The sequence below is a fragment of the Pleurodeles waltl genome, chromosome 12 (genome assembly GCF_031143425.1).
Source record: "Pleurodeles waltl isolate 20211129_DDA chromosome 12, aPleWal1.hap1.20221129, whole genome shotgun sequence".
NCBI lineage: Eukaryota > Metazoa > Chordata > Amphibia > Caudata > Salamandridae > Pleurodeles > Pleurodeles waltl.
In genome coordinates, this window is record NC_090451.1 from 604,216,465 (window position 1) to 604,237,097 (window position 20,633).

The 20,633-nt window shown below is 51.5% G+C and overlaps 1 protein-coding gene across 1 annotated transcript in view; it reads right to left on the reverse strand.

Moving 5' to 3' along the window:
* Positions 1-20,633, reverse strand: part of HDGF (heparin binding growth factor) — an 81,946-nt gene that overhangs the window by 45,412 nt on the left and 15,901 nt on the right. The window lies entirely within an intron of this gene.

The following is a 20,633-nucleotide window of genomic DNA, read 5'->3' on the forward strand; positions in this document are numbered from 1 at the left end:
GTCTCAAGGCGCTTGGGGGGGAGGGGGTCAGTGCTCGAAGAGCCAGGTCTTGAGCTGCCTTCTGAAGGGGAGGTGTTCGGGTATGGCGCGAAGGTGACTGGGCAGGGAGTTCCAGGTCTTCGCTGCCAGAAAAGAGAAGGATTTTCCTCCGGCGGTGGTTTTGCGGATGCGGGGAACGGCTGCCAAGGCCTGACCGGTGGAGCGCAGAGTGCGCGGAGGGGTGTAGAAGGAGACGCGGGAGTTGATGAGTTTGGGTCCGAGGTTGTAGAGGGCTTTGTGTGCGTGGGTGAGGAGTCTGAAGGTGATCCTCTTGTTGACCGGGAGCCAGTGGAGTTTTCTCAGGTGTCCAGGATGAGTCGTGCTGCGGCGTTCTGGATCCGTTGAAGTTTCCTCTGCAGCTTGGTGGTGATGCCGGCGTACAGAGTGTTCCCGTAGTCCAGGCGGCTGGTGACGAGGGCGTGGGTGACGCTCTTCCTGGTGTCGATGGGGATCCAGCGGAAGATCTTGCGGAGCATGCGGAGAGTGTTGAAGCACGCTGAGGTCACCGAGTTGACCTGTCTGGTCATCGAGAGGGAGGAGTCCAGGATGAAGCCGAGGTTGCGTGCGTGGTTGGTTGGTTGGGGAGTGCTGCCTAGGGCGGGGGGCCACCAGGAGTCGTCCCATGCGGAGGGGGTAGGGCCGAGGATGAGGACCTCCGTTTTATCTGTGTTCAGTTTCAGTCGGCTGTCTGTCATCCAGGTTGCTACTTCCTTCATGCCGTCGTGCAGTCTGGTCCTTGCTGATGTGGGGTTGTTGGTGAGGGATAAGATGAGCTGGGTGTCATCGGCGTAGGATATGATGTCGAGTCCGTGTTTGCGTGCGATGTTTGCCAGGGGGGTCATGTAGACGTTGAATAGGGTGGGGCTGAGGGAGGATCCTTGGGGTACGCCGCAGATGATCTCCGTGGCTGCGGATCTGAAGGGGGGGAGGCGGACTCTCTGGGTCCTTCCGGAGAGGAAGGAGATGACCCATTCCAGGGCCTTGCCTCTGATGCCGGCGCTGCAGAGGCGGTCTATCAGGGTGCGGTGGCAGACCGTGTCGAAGGCTGCAGAGAGATCCAGGAGAATGAGGGCCACGGTTTCACCCTTGTCGGTCAGGGCTCGGATGTCGTCCGTGGCTGCGATGAGGGCGGTTTCGGTGCTGTGGTTGGCCCTGAATCCGAACTGAGTGGAGTCGAGGGAGTCGGAGGTTTCCAGGGCGGCGGTGAGTTGAGCGTTGACGATTTTCTCAATCACTTTGGCGGGGAACGGTAGGAGGGAGATAGGCCGGAAGTTTTTGAGTTCGGTGGGGTCTGCTGTAGGTTTCTTTAAGAGGGCGTTGAGTTCTGCGTGTTTCCAGCTTTCAGGGAAGGTAGCAGTGGTGAGGGAGGCGTTGATGACGTCTCGGAGGTGGGGTCGGCCTTGTTGTAAATGTGGTGAGGACAGGGGTCGGAGGGTGATCCCGAGTGGATCGAGTTCATGACGCGGGTGGTTTCCTCGGTGGTGGTAGGGTTCCAGGCGAGGATGGTGGAGATGTCGTTCGCGGCTTCCGGGGGCGGGTTCATGTTGGTGGTCGTGAAGCTGTTGTAGATGTCGGCAATCTTACGGTGGAAGAAGGTCGCGAGGGAGTCGCAGAGGTCCTGTGAGGGAGGGATGGGGTTGGTTTCTGCGTCCGGGTTGGAGAGCTCTTTGACGATGCCAAATAGTTCCTTGCTGTTGTGGGCGTTGTTGTCAAGTCTGTTCTGGTAGGCTGTTTTTCGTGCGGTGCGGAGGCGTTGGTGGTGTTGGCGGGTGGTGTCCTTGAGAGCTGTCAGGTTTTCCTCTGTCGGGTTGAGGCGCCATGTCTTCTCGCGGAGGCGGCATTCTTTCTTGGAGTTTTTGAGTTCTGCGGTGAACCAGGAGTTTTTCTTGTGGTTGTTGGTGTTGGTTTGGGTCTTCAGAGGGGCCAGGAGGTTGGCGCAGTCGGAGATCCAGTTGGTGACGTTGTTGGCGGCCTCGTTGGGGTTGCTGGTGGGTTGGTTCAGGGAGAGCGTTGCTGCGAGTTGTTCTGTGGTGATTCGGTTCCAGTATCTTTTTGGTGGTTGCCGGGTGTGGTGATGCACGGTGGTTTTCTTGAAGCTGAAGTGGACGCAGCTGTGGTCCGACCATGTGAGTTCGGTGGTGTGGCTGAAGGTGATGTGTTTGCTTGAGGAGAAGATGGGGTCGAGCGTGTGTCCGGCGTAGTGGGTGGGGGTTTTTGACCAGTTGTTTCAGTCCCAGGTTGGCGAGGTTGTCTAGAACGGCGGTGGTGTTGTTGTCGGTGTGGTTCTCCAGGTGAAAGTTGAGGTCTCCTAGGAGGATGTAGTCGGTGGATGAGTGCGTGGGGGTTGACGAAGTCTGCGAGGTCTTTGCTGAACTTGGTGCGGGGTCCTGGTGGTCTGTACATGAGGGTGCCTCTTAGGGTTGTCTTGGGGTCGATGTGGATCGCAAAGTGGAGGTGTTCGGCGTCGGGAAGTGAGTTGTCGGTGTGGGTCGAGATGCTGATGGAGCTTGTGTGCGATGGCGATGCCTCCTCCGGTGTGGTTGAAGCTGTCTCTCCGGATGATTTTGTAGCAGTCGGGGATGGCTATGGCGATGTCGGGTGCCGAGGAGGGGTTCATCCAGGTCTCGGTGAGGAAGGCGGCCGCCATTTAAGGGGTAGGTGGGGAGGCGGGGTCAGCTGGGAGGCAGGGGAGCTGGAAGCGGCAAAAAAGAGCGGCAAAAAAGAGCGGCAAAAGCGCGGTAGGAGCGGCGGGAAAAGCGGCAAGACGGCGAAAGGGAACAAGAGCCTACTAAATCTACTAAAAAGGAGGGGCTGAGAGGGGAGGACGGCGCACGGCACTCGGGGGCACACGCACGGGATACAAGGAGAGAAAAGGGGAAAGGGGAATTTCAGTCACTCGGGGGCACACGCACGGGATACAAGGAGAGAAAAGGGATTTCAGTCAGCACCAGCACAAGCTCAAGCACTCGGGGTACACGGGCAAGAAGGGGGGAGCACACTCACAGGAGAGGAAGGCAGTCAAGGACTGGAGGCGCTGCGTGAGCAGGGGAGCGACCTACCCGAGGGTCAGTGGTCGCTACCTCTGCCTCGCAGCGGCCGCCATTTAAGGGGTAGGTGGGGTCAGCTGGGAGGCGGGAGGGCAGGGGAGCTGGAAGCGGCAAAAAAGAGCGGCAAAAAAGAGCGGCAAAAGCGCGGTAGGAGCGGCGGGAAAAGCGGCAAGACGGCGAAAGGGAACAAGAGCCTACTAAATCTACTAAAAAGGAGGGGCTGAGAGGGGAGGACGGCGCACGGCACTCGGGGGCACACGCACGGGATACAAGGAGAGAAAAGGGGAATTTCAGTCACTCGGGGGCACACGCATGGGATACAAGGAGAGAAAAGGGATTTCAGTCAGCACCAGCACAAGCTCAAGCACTCGGGGTACACGGGCAAGAAGGGGGGAGCACACTCACAGGAGAGGAAGGCAGTCCGGGACTGGAGGCGCTGCGTGAGCAGGGGAGCGACCTACCCGAGGGTCAGTGGTCGCTACCTCTGCCTCGCAGCGGCCGCCATTTAAGGGGTAGGTGGGGAGGCGGGGTCAGCTGGGAGGCGGGAGGTGGGCGGGCAGGGGAGCTGGAAGCGGCAAAAAAGAGCGGCAAAAGCGCGGTAGGAGCGGCGGGAAAAGCGGCAAGACGGCGAAAGGGAACAAGAGCCTACTAAATCTACTAAAAAGGAGGGGCTGAGAGGGGAGGACGGCGCACGGCACTCGGGGGCACACGCACGGGATACAAGGAGAGAAAAGGGGAATTTCAGTCACTCGGGGGCACACGCATGGGATACAAGGAGAGAAAAGGGATTTCAGTCAGCACCAGCACAAGCTCAAGCACTCGGGGTACACGGGCAAGAAGGGGGGAGCACACTCACAGGAGAGGAAGGCAGTCAGGGACTGGAGGCGCTGCGTGAGCAGGGGAGCGACCTACCCGAGGGTCAGTGGTCGCTACCTCTGCCTCGCAGCGGCCGCCATTTAAGGGGTAGGTGGGGAGGCGGGGTCAGCTGGGAGGCGGGAGGTGGGCGGGCAGGGGAGCTGGAAGCGGCAAAAAAGAGCGGCAAAAGCGCGGTAGGAGCAGCGGGAAAAGCGGCAAGACGGCGAAAGGGAACAAGAGCCTACTAAAATCTACTAAAAAGGAGGGGCTGAGAGGGGAGGACGGCGCACGGCACTCGGGGGCACACGCACGGGATACAAGGAGAGAAAAGGGGAATTTCAGTCACTCCGGGGCACACGCATGGGATACAAGGAGAGAAAAGGGATTTCAGTCAGCACCAGCACAAGCTCAAGCACTTGGGGTACACGGGCAAGAAGGGGGGAGCACACTCACAGGAGAGGAAGGCAGTCAGGGACTGGAGGCGCTGCGTGAGCAGGGGAGCGACCTATCCGAGGGTCAGTGGTCGCTACCTCTGCCTCGCAGCGGCCGCCATTTAAGGGGTAGGTGGGGAGGCGGGGTCAGCTGGGAGGCGGGCGGGCAGGGGAGCTGGAAGCGGCAAAAAAGAGCGGCAAAAAGCGGCGGGAAAAGCGCGGTAGGAGCGGCGGGAAAAGCGGCAAGACGGCGAAAGGGAACAAGAGCCTACTAAATCTACTAAAAAGGAGGGGCTGAGAGGGGAGGACGGCGCACGGCACTCGGGGGCACACGCACGGGATACAAGGAGAGAAAAGGGGAATTTCAGTCACTCGGGGGCACACGCATGGGATACAAGGAGAGAAAAGGGATTTCAGTCAGCACCAGCACAAGCTCAAGCACTCGGGGTACACGGGCAAGAAGGAGGGAGCACACTCACAGGAGATGAAGGCAGTCCGGGACTGGAGGCGCTGCGTGAGCAGGGGAGCGACCTACCCGAGGGTCAGTGGTCGCTACCTCTGCCTCGCAGCGGCCGCCATTTAAGGGGTAGGTCGGGAGGCGGGGTCAGCTGGGAGGCGGGAGGTGGGCGGGCAGGGGAGCTGGAAGCGGCAAAAAAGAGCGGCAAAAAACGGCGGGAAAAGCGCGGTAGGAGCGGCGGGAAAAGCGGCAAGACGGCGAAAGGGAACAAGAGCCTACTAAATCTACTAAAAAGGAGGGGCTGAGAGGGGAGGACGGCGCACGGCACTCGGGGGCACACGCACGGGATACAAGGAGAGAAAAGGGGAATTTCAGTCACTCGGGGGCACACGCATGGGATACAAGGAGAGAAAAGGGATTTCAGTCAGCACCAGCACAAGCTCAAGCACTCAGGGTACACGGGCAAGAAGGGGGGAGCACACTCACAGGAGAGGAAGGCAGTCAGGGACTGGAGGCGCTGCGTGAGCAGGGGAGCGACCTACCCGAGGGTCAGTGGTCGCTTCCCCCATAGATTCCATGCATAAAATGAACATGATGCGTGAGAGTATGGAGCCCTGGGGTAACACCTGGATGCACGGCGTGCAACTAACCAGAGAGGTGTTGACAATATGAGAAAACAAAGTTTAAAAAATAAAAATAAAAAAAAAGGAGGAATGGGATTGAACCGAATAAATGTGTCATAGTATGATCCAGGCATACCCTACTCCACGTGGTCCAGGGGGGAAAAAAAATCCCCTAACATTTAGCTATAGGTATTTTGTTGTCAGCAAACTCTTCTGCTGTATGAAGTAAAAGCTGCGGTAGTAAAAGTAAAATAAACTTTATGACCTGCAGGATGCTTTGGGCCGTTTGCAAGTGGGATTTGCTTTGTTTATTTAGAAGCATTAATTTTACCAAACATGTGGCCATTTCTTTACTTAAAAACAGTGCATACTGTATTCCTGTTAAGAACGTGAAAGTTGCAAAATGCACTTTGACTTTGGGTTCTGTGCAGCGCGAGCGGTTCTAGTTCATTTTCGCCTTTGGGGGATAGAAAGGAGCACAGCTCAATAGGTCTGGATCGTGTTTTGTACGGTTGAATTTGACAAGTCTCACCTTGATTCTGTACAGCAAGTTCAAATCTTCCTTTCGACATGTACGCAGTAGGAATTGAAGATTAACTTCATGATCCTGGCAGTGCATCATGAGAAGCGGCAGCCTCATTTAAGTTTTGGATCTACACTCCTACACTTTCTGCAGCTCAAACTAACACAAAATTTCAGAGTTAATGTGTATGCTGCAGACAATGCAGTTTCAGCCAAACCAGTGCATGGACCAAGTCTCAGCCGTGCATGGTTGCGTTAGACGTTCATTACATGGTCCTTGTTCTTCTGAATCAAAGGTTGGGAGGGGGTGGGGGTGCACAACTCATAGGCATGCTTTTCAGAACTTCACAATATAAAACTAAACAGGAGCAGTGGGTAAATTGCTTTGCGGGAGGACATTAATTCTAGAGGCACCACTATGCACAGCGATTTATTACTACATTCTGGATGCCTGAGCTTTCAGGAGGGCAAAACAAAATGACTACTTCCCAGTAACAGTAGTTTTGAAACCCGAAGAATTTTCTGGATTCACATGATGAGCATCTATTTGGTCATATGGCGGTTGGGTCCGGAAGTGTTTGTCCTTCCCTTCACTTTAGTAAAGAGTGCACAAGCGCACCATCCCTGCTGTAATCTCTTTGGGCTTTTAACCACACCATTGCCACACCTGTCACTTTCATTAGTTCCTGGGCTAGCCTTTTAAAATCCGCTTGATTTAATTAGTGAAAGGCATACGTACATCATGCCTTTTCCGGTGTTTAGCCCTTTGACCCTGCTACTGCAGGCAGGTCGCTCCCCGCCCGGCCTTCCGCTCCACCTCCACTCCACACTTCTGCTTACTCCTTCCCTGCCGCTGCATCCCCTGCGGCCCCCCCCCCTCACTGCTTCTTTTGCTATTTTCCCGCCACTGCACCCCCTGCAGCCCCTCCCCCTCCTTCTCACCGCTTTGTTAATTTCCCTGCCGCTGCGTCCCCTCCAGCCTCCCCCCTCCGCCTCACCGCTTGTTTGTTAATTTCCCGCCAATGCAGCCCCACCCCCCAGCCCTCTCATTCGACAGGCCCTCCCGCCTCCCAGCTGCCACTCCCACCCCCCATCCTCTTATGGCAGATGCAGCCACGCCAAAGGCAAGCCCATCCGCGCCTGGACCGCGCCCAGCGCCAAAACCCCTCTCGGACACACCTACTCCCCTCCCCCCTCACCATCCACTCTCTCAACCCAGGTCCCCACCCCACATGCACATCTAGCCCCACACACACACACTCATGGCCCCTTCACCTGCCACACTTGCTGCTTCTCCTGCTCGTCATCCCTCACACCACACACCAACCATAGCGACCCCACCTTCAACAAACACAACACCCCCAACACAAAACTCACCCACCCTGCCCCCACCAACCAGCCCCGCAACACACCAGAACACAACCCGCAACAACACCCACACGCACCACCCACCACAACCACCTTAACTACCTGCTCCTCAACATCCGCTCCCTTCACAAACATGCCACAGAACTCTGGGACCAAATCACACTCACCTGACATTGCCTTCCTCATGGAAACCTGGACCAACCCCTCCTCAGAACCAGACATAGCCATAGCCACCCCCAAGGGATACAAACTCCCACACAAAGACCGCCTCAACAGGCCAGGCGGTGGCATCGCCATCCTACACAGAGACACCATCAAAGTCACCACCAGCTCCCAAGACACTATCGACAACACTGAACACATCCACATTAACAACTCCTCCACCCTCAGAGGTACACTAATCTACAGACCACGACCCGCCTTCTGCAACACCATCGCCGACAGCATCAGCTCGCACGCCCTCACCTCCACAGACTACATCATCTTCGGTGATTTCAACTTTCACTTAGAAAACCCACAAGATAACACTACCTCCCTCATAGACAACCTCGGACTTAAACAACTGGTCACCGCACCCACCCAACGCAATTTTCACCTCAAGCCAACACATAGCCTACACCCACACCACCAAACTCCTCTGGACTGACCACTGCTGCATCCACTTCTTCACCACACCCTACTGCATGTGTGTGGGACAAGATCCCCACAGAACAGCTAAACTCCCAACTGGCCCATATGTGACACCCTTTCCAACCACTTCCTCCACAAAATCCTGGACATCCACAACAGCTTCATACCACACACCCACAACACACCCCTCACTCACCCAACCCAACCCCCACTCAGGACCCCCCCCCCCCCACCACACTCTGCACATGGACCCCCACCACACACGAAGAAACCGAAAAAAACCATAAACTCCATCCACTCCGGTTCCCCCTCTGACCCCTGTCCACACCACATCTACAAAGCTAGCTCTACCATCGCCCCCATACTCTACAACATAATCAACTCTTCTTTCGACTCCGCCACCTACCCAGACGCCTGGAAGCACACGGAAATCACCGCTCTCCTAAAAAAAGAAAAAAGGCGACCCAGAGATCCTCTAACTCCCGCCCCATCTCCCTCCTCCCTTTCCCTGCCAAAGTTGCAGAGAAATTAGTCAACACCCGCCTATCCCACTTCCTCGAAGCAAACAACACTCTTGACCCCTCACAATCTGGGTTCCGCAAGAAAAACAGCACAGAAACCGCCATCATATGCACTGACGATATCAGGACTAAAGTCGACAAAGGCAAGACCGTCGCACTCATCCTCCTAGACCTCTCCGCAGCCTTTGACAGAGTCTGCCACCACACACTCCTCCACAACATAGGAATTCGCCACAAAGCCTTAGACTGGCTCACCTCCTTCCTCACCGACCGGACCCAGAGAGTCCGCCTTCCGCCCTTCCACTCCAACACTACCAAGATCACCTGCAGAGTCCCCCAATGGTCCTCCCTCAGCCCCACACTCTTCAACATCTACATGATCCCCCTAGCCAACATCCTCCGAGCACACGAATCACTATCCTCTCCTATGCAGAGGACACCCAACTCATCCTCTCCCTCAACCCCACCACCGCCAAAACCAACCTACACGCCGCTCTCCTCGACACAGCCATCTGGATGACTACTAACCACCTCAAGGTCAACTCCAACAAAACAGAGATCATCTTCGGCCCCAACAAAACCACATGGGACGACTCCTGGTGGCCCACCGCCCTAGGCCCCGCTCCCACCCCCGCAACCCACGCATGCAACTTCGGCATCATCCTTGAGCCCTGCTTCTCCATGACACAGCAAATCAATGTTCTAACCACCTCCTGCTTCCACACACTCCCAAAAAAAAAAAAATACTTCAAATGGATTCCCCCAGAAAACAGAAAGACAGTCACCCACGCACTCAGCAGCAGACTGGTCTACGGTAACGCCCTCTACGCCGGCACCACACTCAAACTCAAACTCCAGAGAATCCAGAACACAGCTGCACACCTAGTCCTTGGCCTCCCCAGCCACGAACGAATCTCACCACACCTCAAATCCCTTCACTGGCTCCCCATAGACAAGAGAATCACAATCAAGATCCTCATCCACGCACACAAATCTCTCCACAACACCGGCCCAACCTACCTCAATGAAAGAGTTAACTTCCACACTCCCACACGCAACCTCCGATCAGCCGACCTCGCCCTAGCCACAGTCCCCCACATCCAGCGCACCACCACAGGAGGCAGGTCTTTCTCCTACCTCGCCCCCAAAACCTGGAACTCCCACTCCACCGACCTTCGCAAAACTAAAGACCTACTGGTCTTCAGAAAGAACCTCAAGACATGGTTGTTCGATCAGTGACCACCCTCCCCCCCAACTATTTCCCCTCCCTGCCCCCCGTCTCCCCTCCTCCAGCACCTTGAGACCCTCACGGGTGAGTAGCGCGCTCTACAAAAAATTTTTATTTGATTGATAGCCCTCCTCGAGCACACCGGCCAACTACTTAACACATACGAGGCTCCATTTTTTCAGCCTGGTTTCTGCACGACTATTTTCCATGCAGCGCAATCGTTTTTTTGTTTTTTTAATTTCAGCACAATCGTGCTGGGTTTTACATAGTGCGATTGAAAGAAAAAAAACTATTGCAATTTATATGGCAAGAAAAGTCTGGTTTGGAGTTTGCAACGCTAATAGCTCTAACAAGCAAATGCGAGACCTGTTGCATTGCAAATGTTTTTTGTTGTTGTGGGGTCAACTACCTCTTGTTGGTAAGTCCATCTCCTGTATGAAATCAGACAGCACCCTGGAACTTCCTGTGCGTGGTTGCCATCTTCTGATTATCTGTTATATATCTTTTTCTACAAATTTTTTTTGGGGGGGGGGGGGGGGGGGGGGGGTTTTCTCTTGCCTTGAATGTTCGTTCGCCTCATCCCTCTGTGTCTTACTTCATTCATTCATTCATTCATTCCGGGGGGGGGGGGGGGGGGGGGGGAGTAGTGGTTGGTGAATTGAGAAAATTCTTCAGGCTGCAAAACACAGTAACCATTTTGTTTTGCAGCATGAATCCTTTTCAGGTTTCACATGATAGGCATCTAATTACATAGCAGTATTTTGTTCTTTGGGTAGGCTGGGCTGAAATGTGGATGTGTTGGCAAACAAGTGTTAAAGCACTTTGACCAACCTGTGTTTCCTTGTTTGTCTGGATGTCCACACAGTAGTATTTCGTAGAGGTGTGTGGGATGACCAAGTCGCAGCAATGCAGATGTTACTAATCAATACATTTGCTAAGAATACTAGGGATGCACCCTTCGTCATGGTAAAGTGCACCCTGGGGCATGCTGGTAGTGCCTTTCCCATCCTTGTGAAGCAGGTTGGTAAAGTCTCCCTTATCCATTGTACAATTTTTCCTTTTGTCATTGGTTTTCTTTTGCTTGTCCTGGCGAAAAAAAACAAAAAGTTGGTTTCCTTTCTGAATTGTCTGTCTTTTGTAGGTAATACATGAACGTTCTTCATACGTCCAATGTGTGAAGCGCCTTCTTGACCTGAAGCTCTGAATGCTGGAAAAATGGTGGTAGTTGGATGCTTTGGCTGACGTGGAATTCATACACCACATGAACTGTGGGTTTGTTCATAGGACAACCTTGTGAATTTGAAGGTATTGTTCTTAGATCATCAATGCTCACAGCTCTGGGACGCTGCACAAGGGCATGATCGTCATTAGGAAGGCAGACTGTTTGACTATCTTTTGTAGATCTGTTCCTGTATGGGGCGAATGTGCAATCTTGCATGCGGTATGAGGGGAATGCATGATGCCATCATGCCCAATTTCATGACACAGAATGTCCCTTCTGATAAAGCTAAGTGTGCTCTGCAACTGCCATTCTCTTGAGGACTCAGTATGCCTATTCTCCTAGGAATACTTTTACTTGTTCTGGTTGTGGTAAATACTTGTGGTTCATGACTAAATCGAAACCTTGCAATTACTGTGTGCGTGTCTTGGTGGGATTTTTATTTCAACTTTGCATTGACCAGTCAATAATCTAAGTGAACAAGTTATTCGGTAACACTTTATCTGATAGAGACTATCTAGACTGAGAATCCTTCCATTTGAATTTCCCCAGGCATTAGACTGGATCAGGAAGATTTTTCCGTAGCAGCCATTATGTGGCATCTATCGGCTCCAGTGCATTTGTCACAGAAGCAACATTGCAGTACCTATATAGGTGCCACCTTGGGACGCTGACACCTGGTGTGGAAAGTCGTGAAAAGAAACTGAAGCACCGAGCCATGAAGCGCACTAACCACTGGTGTGAACAACCACGGCCCTGAAAGGGATCAGCCCCGTCCCCAGAAATCTATTTGCAGAGCAGGAAGGAGGAGTTGATTGTTAAGGAATATGCAGCTAGATAGTCTCTACCAGATAAAGCGTTACCGAAGGTAAGTAACTTGTTCATCTGACAGCCCCAGAGGCCTTACCTTTGAATAGATACCAAAGCAATACCTCCCCAGAGGTGGGTTCTGAGGACCAATGTCAAACAATAAGTCCTGTAGGACTGGATGGGCAAAGTGCTCATCCCTACAAACCTGAACGTTCAGACACGGATTGCTAAATGTGAGCAGAGATGCCCACATTGCTTTCTGGCAGATGTCCGGGACAGAACTCCGCAATTTAATGCAGTAGTCGCAGTAGTATCTCTTGTGGAATGAGCACACAAGTCACCAGGAGGATGATTCTTGGCCAATGAGCAGCATATTTTTTATGCAGAGTACGACCCATCTAGAAATAGTCAGTTTCTGTATTGCTCGACCTTTCTTTGCACCAACATACCCCATGAGGTGTTGGTCATCCACCTGCAACTCTTGTGTGCGGTCAAGATAGAACGACAAAACGGAATCCACACAGGGGAGTCGCTCCACTTTTTTAGAGGGATGTGAAGGAGCAAAAAAAAAAAAAAAGGTAGGTAGTGTGATTGAATGGCTTACATGAAATAAGGTGCCAACTTTCAGTAGGAGGCCCTTATGCAAAGTACCAGTTTGTCAGGGTAGATAGAGGTAAGGCAGCTTCGAAAAGGCCTGCAGCTCTTTCACACTGCAGGCAGATGTAATTACAATAGTGAAGGCTATTTTCAATGCCAGAAACCTGTTGAGAGGCTCAAAAGGAGCACGCATTGTGAGTGTTAAGACCAGGTTGAGATCCCACTGAAGCATGGTGAAGGAGGTAAAAGATGAACAAGACCCTTTAAAAACCTATGTGCCATAGGGGACATAAACAAGGAGGGTTAATCAAGCAGGCAGAAAGTCCTTAAGAGTGCCTAGAGTAGAGCAAGGGAAAGAATAAAGAGCAAAACTTTAGAAAGAGGATCAACATGTTTGTCTGCACACCACAGTTTTTTTCCTGAGTACAGGCTTATACTGTCTTGGGTGAGAGACAGCTGGCTGTCAGAATGACTTGGAAGACTTTAGGAGGAAGGTCGAAAGCAGCCTACTGCTGCCACTTCATCTGCATGCAAGAAGGCGGAGAGTTGACAGGTTTGGGTGAAGAAACATCGCCTACAGATCTAACCAAGGCTCTCCCCACTGCTGAGAAAGACCTTGTGCCACCTCTGGGTGGAGTATCCATTTGTGATCTGCTAGGCATCGACTGCTGAGTTTGTCTGCCTTGGCATTTAGAGAGCCCTCCAGGACTTGTGCCACCATGGATATGCCCTGCTGTTCCAGCAAAGTCCAGAGATGCAGGGCCTCTTCACATGGAGTCCACGATCCCACCCTACTTGTTGCAGTACCACATGGCAGTGGTGTTGCCTGAACACAAGCACTAGCCTTCCCTCGATGGAGGATATAAAGGCTTTCAATGCCAGTCAGATCACTCAGAGCTCCTGCATACTGATGTGGATTCTAGACTCCACCTGTCCCAGATGGCCACCTCATACCAAGAGTGACTTATCCATCACTATCGACAGATTTGGTTGGGGATGGGAGAGGGATGTCTGCCCCTAACCCAATTAGCCACTGTTAGAAATGGGTTTTTTGGTTGGCAGTCAGGTTGCCCTCTGTCCAAGCAAGAACCCTCACTCTAGTCAGGGTAAGTCACACACAATCCAAAATCAGCCTGTGCTCACCCTCCGGTAGCTTGGCACGAGCAGTCAGGCTTAACTTAGAAGGCAATGTGTAAAGCATTTGTGCAATAAATCATACAACACCATAGTATAACACCACAAAAATACACCACACAGTGTTTAGAAAAATATATAATATTTATCTGGGTATTTGCAGGTCAAAACGATCAAAGTTGCAATATGAATTTGTAAAGATATCACTGAAAAGTGATATAAAGTGTCTTTCAAGCACAAAGTACCTGGTTTCTGGTGGGAAATCTCCTCAGAGGGCCACAGAAGAAGAGATACGTGGAAAAATGGTGTGTGCGTCGATTTCTCCCCAGCACACACAGACTTGCGTCGTTATTTTCCACACGGGGAAGTCGTGAGTCGTTTTCCGGCGCGCGGACAGTCTTTCTGTGGATCGCGGGGATTACCAGATGGCCCAGGTCTGTGCGTGGATTCTCCTGCTTGTTTTCCAGCTGCGCGTCATTCTGCGGGGCTGCGTGTCGAAGTTTTGATCTCACGGCAGGCATCGCATCGATTTCTCCTTGGAAGTCAGGCGGCGTTGTTCTTGCGAGGCCGTGCGTCAAAGTTTCGGTCACCCCTAAAGCGTTGCGTCGATCAGCGTCGTGTGCAGTGTTTTTCTTGCCGCGGAGTAAGCTGTGCGTCGAAAATTTCAGCGCACGGAGCGTCCAAGTGAAAGCGAGAAGTCTTTTTGGTCCTGAGACTTCAAGGAACAGGAGGCAAGCTCTATCCAAGCCCTTGGAGAGCACTTTTACAGCCAGACAAGAGTTCAGCAAGGCAGCAGGCCAACAGCAAGGCAGCAGTCCTTTGTAGAAAAGCAGACAGGTGAGTCCTTTGAGCAGCCAGGCAGTTCCTCTTGGCAGGATGTAGTTTCTGGTTCAAGTTCCTTCTCCAGCAAGTGTCTGATGAGGTAGGGCAGAGGCCCTGTTTTATACTAAGTTGTGCCTTTGAAGTGGGGGTGACTTCAAAGAGTGTCTAAGAAATGCACCAAGCCCCCTTTCAGTTCAATCCTGTCTGCCAGAGTCCCAGTAGGGGGTGTGGCAGTCCTTTGTGTGAGGGCAGGCCCTCCATCCTCCCAGCCCAGGAAGACCCATTTAAAATGCAGATGTATGCAAGTGAGGCTGAGCACCCTGTGTTTGGGGTGTGTCTGAGTGAAGGCACAAGGAGCTGTCAACTAAACCTAGCCAGACGTGGATTGAAGGGCACAACAAGGTTTTAGTGCAAAGAAATGCTCACTTTCTAAAAGTGGCATTTCTAGAATAGTAACATTAAATCCGACTTCACCAGTCAGCAGGATTTTATATTACCATTCTGGCCATACTAAATATGACCTTCCTGCTCCTTTCAGATTAGCAGCTGCCACTTCAACAATGTATGAGAGCAGCCCCAATGTTAGCCTATGAAGGGAGCAGGCCTCACAGTAGTGTAAAAACGAATTTAGGAGTTTTACACAGAGAGCATATGCACTTTAGCACTGGTTAGCAGTGGCAAAGTGCCCAGAGGTCAAAAGCCAACAACAACAGGTCAGAAAAAAATGGGAGGAAGGAGGCAAAAAGTTTGGGGATGACCCTGTCAAAAAGCCAGGTCCAACAGCCACCACTGCAGATCTTGCAGTGTTCCCTCTGAGATCTGAACCATGTAAGAGATTGCCCTGATGCTGCACCCACTGGAACTTCAGGTCACACTGCAGAGCACACATAAGCAACCTGGCATGTCACTAGTAGGAGGCATGGAGGCCCAGCAGCCTCAGTCGGTCTCGCTGAAATCTAGGCTAGTGGCTTTAGAAAAAGGAAAAAAATAATAATCTGTATCACAGCCCAAATATCTTGGACTCACCAATCAGGAAGATGTGTCTGAAACTGCATTGTGTCCAGAACAACTCTCATGAAAGGGACCATCTGAGAGGTAGTCAGGTGTGACTTTGGCACGTTGATAGTGAGCCCCAGCGAGTGCAGAAGGTTCACCATAGTCTGAAGGTAGGACAACAGCCTGGGAAGAGCCCGCCTTCAGCAGCTTGTCATCGAGATAGGGGAGGACTGGCACCCCTGATCTCTGCAGATGGGCTGCAACTACCACCATTACTTTGGTGAACAACAAAGATGTTTTGGTAAGGCCAAAAGGGAGCCCGGTGGGAAAAAAAAAGAATAAAATAATAATAAAGCTTGCGGCCTACCGTAAACCACAGATAGCGCCAGTGAGCAGGCAGGACAGGAATTTCGAAATAGGCATCCTGCAAATTTAATGCTACCATCCAGTCTCCTGGGCACAGGGTAGACAAGAACTCAGCCAACATAATCATTCTGAAGTTCTCTTTCTTGACGAAGGAGTTGAGGGCTCAAAGATCTAGAAAAGGATGAAGGCATTTGTGGGGAACCAATATCTAGCAGGAATAGCAACCACAGCCTATTTTTGGCACCAGAGAAAGGACGGTCTGTCAGCTGGTCGTGAGATGGCGGCTGTCTCGAAGGGAAGGGAGTTGTCACTCCGGACAATCTGCAATACTCTACCTGTCTGATGTTCTGGACTGCCAGTGTGGCGGGTGATGCTTAATCCTGCCGCAAACTAGATACCCATGATGGTAAAGGGGAGGATTAGGAAGGCTTGGAGGATACAGCTACTACCAAGGAGGGGGTGATAGGGAAGAATCAGGGTGGACTGACCAGACAGCTGGAAACCTGACCCCAGTAGGCCTGTGGGTACCATACCTTTAGCCGCATAGAGGCTGGGGAGCATTCACAGCATGGTGGCTGGGAGGGAATTGGCGAGGCTGGAAGCCCCTTACTTAGCCACCAAAGCGCAAAAAAATGTGATGCAGGCCTGCATAGAGGCCAAGGATCTGGCCATAGCACGATGGTCCTTCAAGCACTCGAACAACAAATCTGCTTTTTCTCCAAAGAGACGGGTGCCATCAAAGGGCATGTCCATAAGGGAAGCCTGGGCATCCCCTAAAAAAACTAGTTGTCCTCAACCAGGCGTGGTGCACCAGGGCCACCCTCTATGAAACCGCCATCAAGTAAACCAGCAGTGTCAAGTCCACATTGAATTGTGAAATTTGCGTAATTTTCCTCATCAGCAACAGCCCGAGAATGCGCTGCCAGGGCCTTCTCCAGGACCTGTGGCACCACTTGCGCACCATTGTCCCACAGAGTGGGACAGTAAGGGTCCAAAAGGCATGCAGTCTTCGGAGCCTTCAAAGCAAGGCTGGTGGAAGAAAACTTCTTCCACCAAGAGTTCAGCCTCTTGGATTACCCATCCAGAGGGACAGCAGGGAATGCACCTTGGGATGTTGAGGTTCAGTCCCCCGGGGCAGGGCAGTGGGCGAGCGTCCTATTCACAGGAGTCCATGTGTTGGATTTGGACCAAGTCCCCAAAAGGATGCCAGTGAGTGTGTCATTGAGTGGGAGGAAGAGTCTGGACAACGAAATTCCCAACTGCAACATCTGTCAACATGTTTGATTGCTCCCACTGGTCAGCTGAATGTCAATGACCTCAGCCACCCTCTGCACCACCGTTGCATACGAGGCTCACTGGTCTGTAGCCACGGTAGAGGGAGGAAGCAGACCAGAATCTGGTGAAATAGCCAATCCACTAGCTTGACCCAGTTCCTTACACCAGTCCATATTTGGGTCTTTGCATGGCTATTTTGCAGGGTCCAGCGACTTCTCCCAGCCCTCCCTGAGTCCTAATCCTTGGGAACAGGATCTGATGGAGGAAGCAAAGTTTCTGCTGCTGTAAGGCGACACCCCTCCGGGTCTGTGTCTGACAGGGATCACAATGGGTAGGGCACCACTGGTAGGTGCTGGGAGTGCCAGCATCAGGTAAGGTCAAGATTGAACGTCTGTGCCAGATCTAGAAATGGATTCCAGGAGCCAGGGTCTGAGTCGTAGAACCATACAGGGCCACCGCAAAATGTGCAAACCTGAAGGTGTGTCAGAGATCAGGCCACCCAAAGATGAAGCGCATGGCCTAAGAATTTCTTAAGGTGTAAAGGGGGGGGGGGAGGGGGGTGTCTTTACTAGTGCCTTGACTTTCTCCTACAGTCGAGTACTTGGAATGGAACGATGACTCTAGCTCTGCGACCAGTCCCGGGACCTTTCTCCAGATAGAGACCTCGATTAGTGCAGAGTCACATGCCTGGCCATCATGAGCTTTAAGGCCCGCTCCCTCAAAGCTTTCAGAAGCATATTGCGGCACTCTGAGCTCAACTTCGGGTCTTGGTCGCATGCCAGACACCACAGGTAGACAAGCTGCAGTCCATCATAGAAATCGACCAATGAAAGGCTCTGCAGGGCTTGAATTTGTCTTCTTAGATTACATCTTTCACAGTAGGAGAAAAACCTAAAAAAACTCAACAAAACATCAAAAAAAACAAGTTAAAAAAAGTGACTGAGGGGGGAGCGCTTAGCCAGGTCAGCGTTGGTTGGCTGGTCGTGCAAAGAAAATAAGTAATGTAAGCGTGCCTAGGTGGTAACTATAGAGGGTACAACGCCGTCACTTCGGATGATGCACGTGGAGCTGATCAACACCACCTACCTGAGTGCAGGTGTTCTGCTCCCAAAAAAATATCTTTTTAGATCCAGTCTGAAGCCTGGGGAAATTGAAAGATAAGGAATCTGCAGCTAGAAGTCTATCAGATATGGGTAGACATTGATAATGTGTCTTCAAGTGTGTTGCCACTGCAACTAGATATTTGTAAACCCCAAATGATAGTACTCTGAATTGGTACTGTACCCTGTCCAGGACTGACCTGAGATGCCTCATGTCCCTTGTTTATTGGTATGTGATCCAAGGTGGCCATGTAATCCCTCTTCCTTTTGGGTGAGATTGCCTCTTGTAGCATTGTCATTTTGAAGTGTTGAGTCAGAATGAACTTGTTTAACATACCAGAGATCAAGGATCATCCTCCGTGTTAAGTCTGGTGAAGTAAGGTGAGTAGATACCACTGCCGGCCTTCCTTGGAGGGACTCTCTCCATGACTCATTTTTGGATGAGTTCTTTAACTTCCTTTAACTGAATGAGTTGCAGTACCTTTAATGTTTTTGTCCTTGGAAGGACATGCGGTGATGCAGTGGTGGCTTCTATAGTTCTATGAAGTAACCATGCCTTATTATTGGGCTCCGTTTTCCGTTTTGCAGATTTTTACAGATAAATACAGGCAGAAAAAAGTACAGACGGGAAACCATGTTAAAAGCAAAAAAAAATACAAATAATGTGGCTTCTTTTGAGTGACTCCATGCTGAGATTAATGACTGTCAGACAAAAAGCTGTACAGTCAGCATGGGGAGTTATGAAACTCAATAAGATTTGCTTAAATCACTGCATATCACAACAAGTAAATGTGATATTATTCTAATTGTTTAATTTGGTGTTATTTTTGGGGGTGTGATGTGCTAAAAACCTGACAGTGATCAAAGTATGAGTGTGCTTTTTTCCTTTAAATAAAAGTCGAAATATACGAGTTATCGCCTCATCTGTCATAAGTCACAAAATAAATATGGATAACTACAGACGGAAATATAAATACCATAAAACTGGGAGCCCTACTTCTGTTTCAGATCCAGTTGCCCGACCTCCACTCTAGGAGAATCACTCTCTCTCTCACCCCCACTCCCAACACCGCTCTCTCTCTCTCTCACCCCCATTCCCAACACCGCTCTCTCTCTCTCTCACCCCCGCTCCCAACACCGCTCTCTCTCTCTCTCACCCCCGCTCCCAACACCGCTCTCATGTCTGTGGTGGGGCTGTGGGGGTGAGTGAGTCATTTGCTTGTCGATTCCCCTCCTTTTCAGGAATTGGCCTCTTTCTCTTGGCCTTCCTCGAAAGGGCTGCTTTGCTGTGTGTTGCCATTGGTTGTGTGTCAGTCTGCCTGTCCGAAAAGGGTCCTGCCCATGAAAAGGTATATGGATTTCTCAAGGCAGTACCTGTTTTGAAGCCCGAGAACCTTCTACCAGACGGGTCTCCTCAATGGCATGCCTGTACACATCTGTTTCTTGGCTGTGTCTGCTATATCCAGGGCAGATTTGAGGCAGGAGTTACTGATGTTTTCCTTCCGACTACAGCCTTGGCTCTCTTGCTCAACTCCTCTGGGAGATGCTGCATCAGTCCTTTGATCTTGCCATTGATATGGCCTTGTCCTCCAACTGAAAGAACTCCTCCCCTCCCCCCCTCCCCCCTGCTTCCTCAGGGTTGAGGGAGCCTCATGTCTTCCTGCTCAACCTCCACAGATCCAAGGTCAAACAAAATTATATAAAAGATTCATTGAACTCCCTCCTCTGGGGAAAGGCTGCCATTTCAGCTGCAAGCCTTTGCTTTTTCCATTCAAGCTTGAGCACCCTTAGTTCAGGGCATCTAGTGTGAGGTGTCTTATTTTTCATTAACAGTGGATTCCCCCGCTTTAGTGTCCTTGCTCTTCTCCTTCACTCCCTCTCAGGCACCAGTTAGTGACAAGGGTTTTGCCAAAGGCTTGCCCCATAGGTGTCCTTAGGTCGGGACCTCCACGGTTCCCTATGTTTGTTTTCTTTCAGCATCTTTAGTCCCCTTCCTCAATGCTTCCCTTCTTTGGCGTCGGGGTGTGGTGCCTTCGGTGTCAGACTTCCCTCCCTGCGCTGGTTCAGCCTCCTTAATGTTCTCCTTGACTTGACTGAATGGCCATGGTTTTCAGGGATTTTAGAGGGTGCTAACCACAATTTGGTGTGCTAGTCTTTATCAGAGTCATACTTTGGCTGTCTTCTACACAAATGTGGCACAGGCTTCTCCATCTTCACCCTCAGTCTTTCGGCAGGCACAGATTGCAGACCTTATGTGGATTCCCCTGTACAAACTCTTGGCGGTAGTTTAGGCAGAACTCAAAGGGTATTTGCCATGAGCCTCTGCAGCATCAGTACACTTCATTCTCCAGCCACGTGGGTTTTACTGGCAGGGTCTTGTGTCAGGGTTGAGAAGGCTTCTCATTTTTCCAAAGATTCTTTCAAGCTCCTCCACTGCGCTTCCTCAAATGGGAACAAAATAAAAGTCTGAAGATGGCTACCGCGCACAGAACTTCTAGGGCACCATCTGACAAACCATCAAACTGTGCTAGAGGACGCCCACAAAATAAAAAAAAGGAATTAAATGAAATGGGAGGGAGAAGGACCAACAGGT